General features: G+C 34.6%; 1 protein-coding gene across 10 annotated transcripts in view; it reads right to left on the bottom strand.

Annotated features, from left to right (window-relative positions):
* LOC142229417 (uncharacterized) overlaps nucleotides 1-12,469 on the bottom strand; it is a 250,695-nt gene that overhangs the window by 137,372 nt on the left and 100,854 nt on the right. For 2 of the 10 annotated variants that reach the window (XM_075299974.1, XM_075299977.1), the window contains one exon: nucleotides 11,974-12,011. The exons of the other annotated variants lie outside the window; for them this stretch is intronic. The gene's annotated coding sequence lies outside the window, so the exon portion shown is untranslated. The remainder of the gene's footprint in view (nucleotides 1-11,973; nucleotides 12,012-12,469) is intronic. 10 annotated transcript variants of the gene reach the window in all.

Genomic DNA, 12,469 nt, shown 5'->3' with positions numbered 1-12,469 from the left:
GCTGAAAATAGGGTACCTCATTTTTTGACATATGGTCGCGGAGAGGAACCTCCCCTTTGTCCGACTTTTTGAAAATTAGACCAAAGTTGACCGATTTGCTTGAAATTTTCATTGAAGGTTGGGGTTGGCATCTAGACAAAGATCCGCTACTTTATATTTCGATATTTGGTGGCGGAGGGGGACCTCCCCTTTGTTCGACTTTTTTTAAAGTACAGTGAAAAAACTAAAATTCTCTAAATTATCTGAGATTTACAGAGAACATGCGGTGAGGTTATGGAATTAATATGGTGTACCTGATGATTTCATATGTGGACGGGGAGGGGGACCTCCCCCTTTCCCTACTTTTTGAAACTTGGAATAAAATTATGCGATTTGCTTGAAATTTTCATTGAATGTTGGGGTTGGCATGTAGACAAAAATCCGCTACATTATTTTTCGATATTTGGTCGGGGAGAGGGACCACCCCTTTGTCCGATTTTTTTTTTCTTTTGAAAGTTCAAACAAAACTAAACTCCCTCGACTGAAATTTTACGGAAAAAATGGGTTATGAAATTTATATCAGGTTCCTGATTTTTTAATAAAAATAAAAGGGCATATGGAGACATCCGCTTCTCTTAAGTACATACAGAGAAACAATTAAACTTTACCGAGTTACTTGAAATTTACAGAGGACTGGGGAGAGATCGTAACCTCCGTCAACCGTAATAGTTGATACCTGATTTTGTGATATTTGGACGGAAGAGAGGCCGCCCCTTTAGGCTTATAATTTGCTTGACATTTTCTGGAACGTTTACAAAAGATACGATACATCACTTTTCGATATTTCCTCTTTCCTCTAAAACTGCAAAAAAAATTTAAGTTTTCTTGAAATTTACAAAAGCAGTGGGGGAAGGTTATGAACGAAGAGGAAACCTTCCTTGCCCCACACTTGAAGGAAAGTTTCAAGAATTTTCAGGGAAGGTTAGGGGTGCTATTCACTACGGTGTTTGTCGATATTGTATCGGGGAAAGTGACGTCCCTTTAAAACAATAGAGCAAAATTTAAACATCGCCGATCTACTTGAAATTTACAGGGAACGTGGGAGGAGGTGATTAAATTTATACATGATTTTTAAATTAGTATATGATTTTTCGATATCTGGTTGGGGAAGGGGAAAATTGAAATAAACTTTGTCGATTTACTTCGATAGAATTTATAGGGACCATTGAGTAGTTACGAAATTAATATAGGGTACGTGATAGTCCGATATCAGGTCGGAGTGGAGCGAAGGTGGGGGAGGGTTCCCTTTTGTCCGTTTTTTTTTCTTAAATTGAAAGTAGAGGGTTGTCCGTAAATGGGAACTAGGTACATAATTTTATGATTTCTGCACAGGCTTCTGCCAGACTTCTTTTTAGTAAAGAACTTAAATTTACATGAAATTGGCAGCCAACGTAGAGGGTGCATCATTTTCCAAGATTTTAGCAAATGTTAATGTGGTCAAATTTATTACTATTTTTGCTTTTTCCGATTTATTGGATGGGAAACAGTAATTCTTTGTATGTTATTATAATATAGTGCTTAATTTTTTAGATATGTTGAGGAGAAGTATACCTTTCCTTGACAAACCACACTTAAAATTCACAAGAAATATAGAAGATTGTCCAACTACTTGAATACAGAACATTATTTAAAAAATTTGGAGGAAAGGGTACACTCTCTCCTTAAGACGAACCGTTTTACATATGCATTCCCGCCGTATTTGTACCTATAAACGAAAAATCAAGTGGTCCGATTTGTTTAAAAGAATTCAAATCTTTTCGAATTTGTTTTCAGCACGAAGGATATAGTTGACTAAGTTAATGCAAAATGTTTCTCCAAATACGCTTCGGAAGGCGCAGCGAAGCGGGCGGGTTACGCTAGTAATTATATATAACCCCCATATAAACCGATCCCCAGATTTGGTTTGCGGATCCTCTAAAAGAAGCAAATTTCATCCGATCCGGCTGAAATTTGGTACATGCTGTTATATGGTATCTAACAATCATGCAAAAATTGGTCCATAATTATATATAGCCCCCATATAAACCGTTCCCCAGATTTTATCTCCGGAGCCTCTTGGAGGAGCAAAATTCATCCGATCCGGTTGAAATTTGCAACGTGGTGTTTTATTTTGTCAAAATTTTATTTCTATAGAAAATGTTGTCAAACGTAATTATATACGTATTTAATCGGCATTTTTATACCCTCCACCATAGGATAGGGGAATATTAACTTTGTCATTCCGTTTGTAACACATAGAAATATTGCTCTAAGACCCCATAAAGTATATATATTCTGGGTAGTGGTGAAATTCTGAGTCTATCTGAGCATGTTCGTCCGTCCGTCTGTTGAAATCACGCTAACGTCGGAACGAAACAAGGTATCGACTTGAAACTTGGCACAAGTAGTTGTTATTGACGTAGGTCGGATGGTATTGAAAATGGGTCATATCGGTCCACTTTTACGTTTAGCCCCCATATAAACGGACGCCCAAATTTGGCTAGCAGGCCTTCTAAGAGAAGCAAATTTCATCCGATCCGGCTGCAATTTGGTACATGATGTTAGTATATGATCTCTAACAACCATGCAAAAATTGATCCACATCGGTCCATAATTATATATAGCCCCCATATAAACCGACCCCACAATTTGGCATTCGGAACCTCTAAGAGAAGGAAATTTCATCCGATCCGGCTAAAATTTGGTACATGGTGTTAGTATATGGTCTTTATCAACCATGCAAAAATTGCTCCACATCGGTCCATAATTATATATAGCCCCCATATAAACCGATCCCCAGATTTGGCTTGCGGAGCCTATGAGAGTAGCATATTTCATCCGATCCGGTTGAAATTTGGTACGTGGTGTAAGTATATGGTCTCTAATATCCATGCAAAAATTGGTCCATATCGGTCCATAATTATATATAGCCCCCATATAAACCGATCCCCAGATTTGGTTTGCGGATATTCTAAAAGAAGCAAATTTCATCGGATCCGGCTGAAATTTGGTACATGGTATTAGTATCTGGTCTCTAACAACCATGCAAAAATTGGTCCATATCGGTCCATAATTATATATAGCCCCCATATAAACCGATTCCCAGATTTGACCTCCGGAGCCTCTTGCAGGAGCAAAATTCATCCGATCCGGCTGAAATTTTGTACGTGGTGTTAGTATATGGTCTCTAATAACCATGCCAAAAATTGGTCCATATCGGTCCATAATTATATATAGCCCCCATATAAACCGATTCCTAGATTTGACATCCGGAGCCTCTTGCAGGAGCAAAATTCATCCGATCCGGTTGAAATTTGGTACGTGGTGTTTGTAAATTGGTCCATATCGGTCCATAATTAGTTGTTCCCAAATCTAAAAAAATTCCTTGCTGGCAAGCGTTTTACCTCAAATGAAGGTGCAATTACAGTTGTAAACCACTATTTTGAAGACCTTGAGGAAAACTATTTTAATCAAGGGATAGAATTGCTAGAAAAGCGTTGGACTAAGTGTATTGAAGTTTCAGGAGATTATATTGAAAAATAAAAAAAATAACTGAAAAACTAACTATTCTCTTTCATTGATAGGCTAAGAAGTTTCCGAACCGCCCTCGTAACTCTAAAATACATGAGTCGTTCGACCAGATAAATCTGAGTTTGTAATATACCATAGAGTCCACACAATCCAGATTTTATTTCCATCTCTCCTACCGATTACTAGCTTTTAGCATTAACTAACTGACTAGGCGCTAGTGATTATCGTATACTAATTAGTTGATTATCATTTCAGTAAACGATTTGAAGTTGAAAATTTTCTGTCACTCAATTATGAACATTAAAAATCACATTGTCGACAAGAGCTAAAATGCGGACTTAAATATTTAAAGTTTTTGTTTGTTATTTCCCATAGTATTTGCATTGCAAACAACTTACTTAATTATCTTATGATTTCGAGCATAAAAGCTCACTTCATGTTACTGCCTATGAAGCGTTACTAAATGAGGCTTTATTTGTAAAATCATCTTTCAATGAATTTTTATGCATGAATGGAATGATTATAGTTTTCACTTCATTTTCTTCAAAAAAAAAAAAAAAAACCATCGCCTCTTTGCCATCTTCGGTCTATCAATGTGGGCAAACATTTCCCCATGCCATATAATGTTACAAATTGTAAAGTCTTTTCCTCAAACAACAAGAAAGAAAACAAAAAACGAAATTACTTCATACATAGCAATTCCCTCTCTTAACAAAAGATACAAATCATCTTTATCATTTGGTAACATAATCTACCATGTGAGGAACTGGCGAATAAGTTAACCATGTCTCGATGTATTTTTCAATCGATCATCAAAATGATTTGCGTAATTTAATTTACAATGTAAGCAAATTCGAATTTAATAATACACTATACAATGAGCTCCGAAATAAAGTGTATGAAGTGGTTTAAAAAATTTATTTCGATTTTTAGGTTTAAGCAGCGATTTATATTCACTTGTGGTGAATTGTTTAATATTTATTTAGTTGAAAACTAACACTGTAAGTTTTATATTTTATAAGAAACGTTAGCGTTGAAAATTTCAACAAAAAAAGTGGCACAAAAAGTGTCATTCATCACAAAAAATTGCAACAAGTAAGTAAAGCAGAAAGTCGGGCGGGGCCGACTATATCATACCCTAAACCATCCTTACTGAATTAGTAATCATAAGCATGTCTGGGGTAACATTGATATAGGTATGGGAGTTGCATATTTAAGAAAATTAAGGGGTACATGTTTATGGGTGCTTTGTCTCAATCTGACTATAGCTCATAGTCAGTGTTGCCAGGGAAAATGTTCGGTTTGCCTACAAGGACAAAAAAGTTCCCTACTTTCCCAAACAATTTTCCCTACAATATTTTTCGTTAAATTTAAACAAATTTTACAAAACAAAAATGATTCTAAGTACTTTATTATCTTACAACATGAAAATGCAACGTATATAACGTAGAAAATAAATTTGGATTACCACCACGGTCGCCACTGTTTTTAGAATTCTACCAAAAATAGTAATTTTCTTTTTTGCTAAATCTCTATAGAAATAAAATTTTGGAAAAAGTTTCTATAAACAATTTTTTTTTTGAGACTTTTTCTATAGAAATAAAATTTTGATAATAAATTCTATAGAAATAAAATTTTGAGGAAAAATTCTATAGAAATAAAATGTTGAGAAAATTTTTTATAAAAATAATATTTTGAAAAAAAAATCTATAGAAATACAATTTTGACAAAATTTTCTATAGAAATAAAATGTTGACAAAATTTTCTACAGGAATAAAGTTTTGACAAAAATTTCTATAGAAATATTTATTTGGTACATTTGTGGTAATCTTCAAATTTTGTTAGATTTCTTGTTTTTAACAAACATTGTTAAAGATCAAGCCTTGCCGGCTTTTAATTTCCTCCTCTAGAGCCATCAAAATGTAAAAATTGTTACAAATTGTGTTGGGTGAAAATGTCCCTACATTGGGGCCCTACGTCCCTACAAGACGCTAAATATTAGAAAAAAACCTACATATAGGGAATTTCCCCTACTTCTTGCAACACTCACAAAACAAACAAAAAATTCTGAATCAATCACGAAATTAATTGATCCAATTAATTTTTTAAATTTACTATTAATTTGTGTGATTGATTTTTATTTCAATTAAAAAATTCGTTGATTCAATTAACTTTTTTAATTGAATATTTTTTAAAACACAATTAAGATTTTAATTGAAACAAGTATATACGGCCGTAAGTTCAGCCAGGCCGAAGCTTATGTACCCTCCATCATGGATTGCGTAGAAACTTCTTCTAAACACTGCCATCCACAATCGAATTACTTAAGTTGCGGTAACGCTTGCCGATGGCAAGGTATCTTAAAACCTCCTAACACCATCTTCTAAATTGTATGTAAGTCCATACGTGGTATATATTAAATCAAAAAAGATCGATCCAATACGTATATAATTCAGTTAGACAAAGTAGACATAAAATTTTGGACAAAATTTTCTACAGAAATAAAATTTTAACAAAATTTTCTATATAAATAAAATTTTCACAAAATTTTCTATAGAAATAAAAACTTTGACAAAATTTTCTATAGAAAGAAAATTTTGACAAAAATTTCTACAGAAATAAAATTTTAACAAAATTTTCTATAGAAATAAACTTTTGACAAAATTTTCTATAGAAATAAAATCTTGGTAGATTATTTTTGGCTCGAGTGGCAACCATGATTATGAACCGAATAAAATTTGAACAAAATTTTCTATAGAAATAAAATTTTGACAAAATTTTCTATAGAAATAAAATTTTGACAATGATGAAAATTTTATTATGAACCGAATAAAATTTTAACAAAATTTTCTCTATAAATAAAATTTTGACAAAATTTCTATAGAAATAAAATTTTGGTAGATTATTTTTGGCTCTAGTGGTAACCATGATTATGAACCGATATGGACCAATTTTTGTGTGATTGGACCAATTTTGGTATGGTTGTTAGCGACCATATACTAACACCACGTTCCTAATTTAAACCGGATCGGATGAATTTTGCTCCTCCAAGAGGCTCCGGAGGTCAAATCTGGAGAACGTTTTATATGAGGGCTATATATAATTATGGACCAATTCTGGCACGGTTGTTAAAGATCATATACTAACACCATGTTCCAAATTACAACCGGATTGGATGAAATTTGCTTCTCTTGGAGATTTCGCAAGCCAAATCTGGGGATCGGTTTATATGGCGGCTATATATAATTATGAACCGATGTGAACCAATTTTTGCATGATTATTAGAGACCATAAAACAATATTATGTACCAAAATTCAGGCGGATAGAATGAAATTTGCTTCTCTTTTAGGCTCCGCAAGCCAAATCTGGGGATCGGTTTATATGGGGGCTATATATATTTATGGACCGATGTGGACCAATTTTTGCATGGTTGTTAGAGACTATATACCAACACCATGTACCAAATTTCAGCGGGATGGGATGAAATATGCTTCTGTTAGAGGCTCCACAAGCCAAATCTGAGGGTCCCTTTATATGGGGGCTATACGTAAAAGTGGACCGATATGGCCCATTTTCAATACCATCCGACCTACATCGATAACAACTACTTGTGCCACGTTTCAAGTCGATAGCTTGTTTCGTTCGGAAGTTAGCGTGATTTCAACAGACGGACGGACGGACGGACATGCTTAGATCGACTCAGAATTTCACCACGAACCAGAATATATATACTTTATGGGGTCTTAGAGCAATATTTCGATGTGTTACAAACGGAATGACAAAGTTAATATACCCCCATCCTATGATGGAGGGTATAAAAATTTTCGTGAAATGTTTTTCTGTGCTGGCTGTAGTTGATATTGCACCTTCGGAGTTAGTATGCCACTAATATTGAGCCCATTATTAAAAAAGAGAAAATCTCTTAATTAGTGTGGGTAATAAATACAAATTTGTAAAAATCGAGCACTATTCTTATGTAAGAGCTACAAGTACGTATAAGTACGATCGGCTAGTATATCAAAATTTGAAATTTGAGTAACATTAGTTAATAAATAAGAGTATTATGGCCAAATTTGGGAAAATCGAGCGATGCATATATATGGAAGCTATATGTAAATCTGAACCAATTTACATAATATTTTGCAGGTTTGATTAATACCACAAAAGGTTACCTTGTGCAAAGTGCAAAGTAAGATCTGTTAAGAAATGAGGCTTCTATAGTCAAACAAAAAGTTCTAAGGGACAATTTTTTCAAAATCGGGCAATACATATATGGGAGCTATATCTAAAGGGTGATTTGTTAAGAGCTTGATAACTTTTTTTAAAAAAAAAAACGCATAAAATTTGCAAAATCTCATCGGTTCTTTATTTGAAACGTTAGATTGGTCCATGACATTTACTTTTTGAAGATAATTTCATTTAAATGTTGACCGCGGCTGCGTCTTAGGTGGTCCATTCGGAAAGTCCAATTTTGGGCAACTTTTTCGAGCATTTCGGCCGGAATAGCCCGAATTTCTTCGGAAATGTTGTCTTCCAAAGCTGGAATAGTTGCTGACTTATTTCTGTAGACTTTAGACTTGACGTAGCCCCACAAAAAATAGTCTAAAGGCGTCAAATCGCATGATCTTGGTGGCCAACTTACCGGTCCATTTCTTGAGATGAATTGTTCTCCGAAGTTTTCCCTCAAAATGGCCATAGAATCGCGAGCTGTGTGGCATGTAGCGCCATCTTGTTGAAACCACATGTCAACCAAGTTCAGTTCTTCCATTTTTGGCAACAAAAAGTTTGTTAGCATCGAACGATAGCGATCGCCATTCACCGTAACGTTGCGTCCAACAGCATCTTTGAAAAAATACGGTCCAATGATTCCACCAGCGTACAAACCACACCAAACAGTGCATTTTTCGGGATGCATGGGCAGTTCTTGAACGGCTTCTGGTTGCTCTTCACTCCAAATGCGGCAATTTTGCTTATTTACGTAGCCATTCAACCAGAAATGAGCCTCATCGCTGAACAAAATTTGTCGATAAAAAAGCGGATTTTCTGCCACTGATTTTGGTAATAAAATTCAATGATTTGCAAGCGTTGCTCGTTAGTAAGTCTATTCATGATGAAATGTCAAAGCATACTGAGCATCTTTCTCTTTGACACCATGTCTGAAATCCCACGTGATCTGTCAAATACTAATGCATGAAAATCCTAACCTCAAAAGAATCACCCTTTACATCTGAACCGATTTCGATGAAATTTTGCACATACCGTTAGTACTATAGAGGACTGGATCTAGCCAACTGTGAGTAAGATCGGATAATAAATAAGGGGTCTATGGCCAAATTTGGGAAAATCGGGCTATACATATATATGGGAGCTATATCTATATCTGAACCGATTTCGATAATTGTTTGCACATATAGTTAGTGCTATAGAAGATTACATTTGGCCAACTTTGAGTACTATCGGTTGATAAATAAAAGTTTTATAGCCAAATTTAGAAAAATCGGGCGGTACACATATATGGGAGCTATAGCTAAATCTGAACCGATTTCGATGATTTTTTGCACATATAGTAAGAACTATAGAAGATTCCATTTAGCCAACTTTGAGTAAGATCAGTTGATAAATAAAGGTTTTGTGGCCAAATTTAGAAAAATCGGGCGGTACATATATATGGGAGCTATAGCTAAATCTGAACCGATTTCGATGATTTTTTGCACATATAGTTAGTACTACAGAATATTACATTTAGCCAACTTTGAGTAAGATCAGTTGATAAATAAAGGTTTTGTGGCCAAATTTGGGAAAATCGGGCGGTACATATATATGGGAGCTATAGCTAAATCTGAACCGATTTCGGTGATTTTTTGCACATATAGTTAGTGCTATAGAAGATTACATTAAGCCAACTTTGATTATGATCAGTTGATAAATAAGGGTTTTATGACCTAATTTGGCAAAATCGGGCGATACATATATATGGGAGCTATATCTAAATCTGAACCGATTTCGATGAAATTTTGAGGTGATTCTGAGTCGATCGGTATATATTTTATGGGGTCTAAAATCAATATTTCTGGTAGGCACATTTTTTGGCAGATCAAACTTATTATACCCTGACCACTATGTGGTTTAGGGTATAAAAACGAAACTGAATTGCGACCTAGACTTTGATCACAAAAATGTGTTCACAGACAGACGGACGGACGGACATGGCTAGATCGACTCAGGGGCGGGCACTAAGCAATATTGCCATAGACACCATATGTCTATCTCGTCTACTTGTGGGTGTTGCAAATATATACACTAACTTATAATACCCTGTTCCACAGTAGTGGTGAAGGGTATAATCAGAGGTCACCATATAAAAAACGGGCTCCAAGATTTGGCTTGCAGAGCCTCTAAGAGAAGCATATTTCATCCGATCTAGCTGAAACTTGGTACATGGTGTTCGTATATGGTCTCAAATTTCATCCGATCTAGCTGAAATTTGGTACATGGTGTTCCTATATGGTCTCTAACAACCATACAAAAATTGATCCACATCGATCCATAATTATATATAGCCCCCATATAAACCGATCCCCAGATTTGGCTTGCGGAGCCTCTAAGAGAAGCAAATTTCATCCGATCCGGTTGAAATTTGGTACGTGGTATTGGTATGTGGTTTCTAACAAACATGCAAAAATTGGTCCACATCGGTCCATAATTATATATAGCCCCCATATAAACTTATCCCCAGATTTGGCTTGCTGAGCCTCTAAGAGAAGCAAATTTTATCCGATCCGGCTGAAATTTGGTACATGGTATTGGTATATGGTCTCTAACAACCATGCAAAAATTGGACCACATCGGTCCATAATTATGTATAGACCCCTTATAAACCAATCCCCAAATTTGGCTTGCGAAGCCTCTAAAAGAAGCAAATTTCATCCGATCCGGCTGAAATTTGGAACATGGTGTTGGTATATAGTCTCTAACAACCATGCAAAAATTTTTCCATATCGGTCCATAATTATATAAAGCCCTTATACACACCGATCCCCATATTTGATCTCCGGAGCCCCATGGAGGAGCGAAATTCATTCGATCCGGTTGAAACTTAGTACGTGGTGGTATATGGTCTCTAACAACCATGCAAAAATTGGTCCATATCGGTTCATAATTATATATAGCCCCCATATAAACCGATCCCCAGGTATGGCTTGCGGAGCCTCTTGAAGGCCACACACTAGCGAAATGTACCGGTTGAAATTTGGTACATTTCGCTAGTGTGTGGCCGATAACAACCATGCCAAAATTGGTCCGTATCGTTCTATATTATATATAGCCCTCTAATAAATCGATCCCCAATCACAGAAAAATCACGATTGCCACTCGAGCTAAAAATTATCTACCAAAATTTGTCAAATTTTTATATTTCTATAGAAAATTTTGTCAACATATTATGTCTTTACGAAATATTGTCAAAATATAATTTCTATAGAAAATTTTGTCAAAATTTTATTTCTGTAGAAAATTTTGTCCGAATTTTATTTTTATAGAAACTTTTGTCCGAATTTTATTTTTATAGAAAATTTATGAAGCATTTCATAGTTGGAGATTATTAGAATTTTGAAAAATCGTCCAAAATATCAAGAATTCTAGCAATCTACCAATTTCAGCAAGTTTCAATTCTGGCTCTATAATTACCGCACAAAAGTTCTTATCGATTATTATTTTTCTCTATATATACCGGTTAAGAACTGAATATATACGAATTTAATCGAACTTTTTTTGTCTAATATATATCCCGCATGGACTAACTTACAATTTAGAAGATGATGTAAAGAAGTTTTAAGATGCCTTGCCATCGGCCGCAACCTAAGTAATTCAATTGTGGATGAAGTTTCTACGCATTCCATGGTGGAGGGTATATAAGATTCGGCATGGCTGAACTTACGGCCGTATATACTTGTTTTTTTTTTTTATTTTGTCAAATTAAAAACAAAAAAATAATCTAGTGAAATGCATTTGAAAACTATTTCAAATTAAATACCTATTCAAACTAAATGCCTATTTTTAAATTTTAACGAAACTATAAAAACTTATTGATTTTTATCATGCAGATTTTGCACCACAACCTTGTACTGGTAAGTCATAACTCACGAAAAAAACCTTTTGGTTAAGCCTAAAACAGTTATCATGTTGTGGCATATCATGGAGCCATGTGGCCATAATTCCGGTGATTATTATTTCTAAATTCCCTCAGGTATAAATGTTCTGCTCTGATGATTCTGTATTATTGAAGAGATTCCTACTTTGATTTTTTCATTTGACCACTGAACATAATGTTAGCAACAATTTTTAATTTCAAATAAAAAAAAAATAAGTAAAGAAATTATTATTGTTATTGCCGCCGCTGTGGTTAATGATAACTGAATGCTTACCTTTCGTTGCTTTGCTTTGGATCTGTCGGATGGTTACGCTTTAAAGAGATATTGCAAAATTATAGGAAAGTTCATAAAATAACAATCATTACAGAAAAATAAAAATGCTAACATAAAAACTCTTAAGAGATAAAAAACCGAAAAGAAAGGAAGACTTAACGCAAAAAAGGAAAACAAAACTTATAACAAAAAAAAAATATATATATATAAGAACGAAAAGTCAAAACTCGCATGTATTCATGCTTAACCACAAAACAAGTTTTAGAGATTATTTTATGATTAAAGTCAAAAGCAAAGACCAACATTGCCTTTTATCTTTATGCCTTCTTCATCCGGATATCGTTGAAGTGAGGTAAAAGTTGTACAACTCTCAAAGATATAAAGGCCAGGGTGATTAAACTTTTTCGCCAAATAATTTCTAAGCATCAGAAATTTCAATATAAGGGGCATATGTTGCGTCAAGCATCAAGTTACATGTTCACCGTCCACAAATAAC

This window comes from Haematobia irritans, chromosome 3, assembly GCF_050003625.1.
Source record: "Haematobia irritans isolate KBUSLIRL chromosome 3, ASM5000362v1, whole genome shotgun sequence".
Classification (NCBI taxonomy): Eukaryota; Metazoa; Arthropoda; class Insecta; order Diptera; family Muscidae; genus Haematobia; species Haematobia irritans.
Note: the sequence above shows the minus strand (reverse complement) of the source record. Positions and strands in the feature narration are given on the sequence as shown.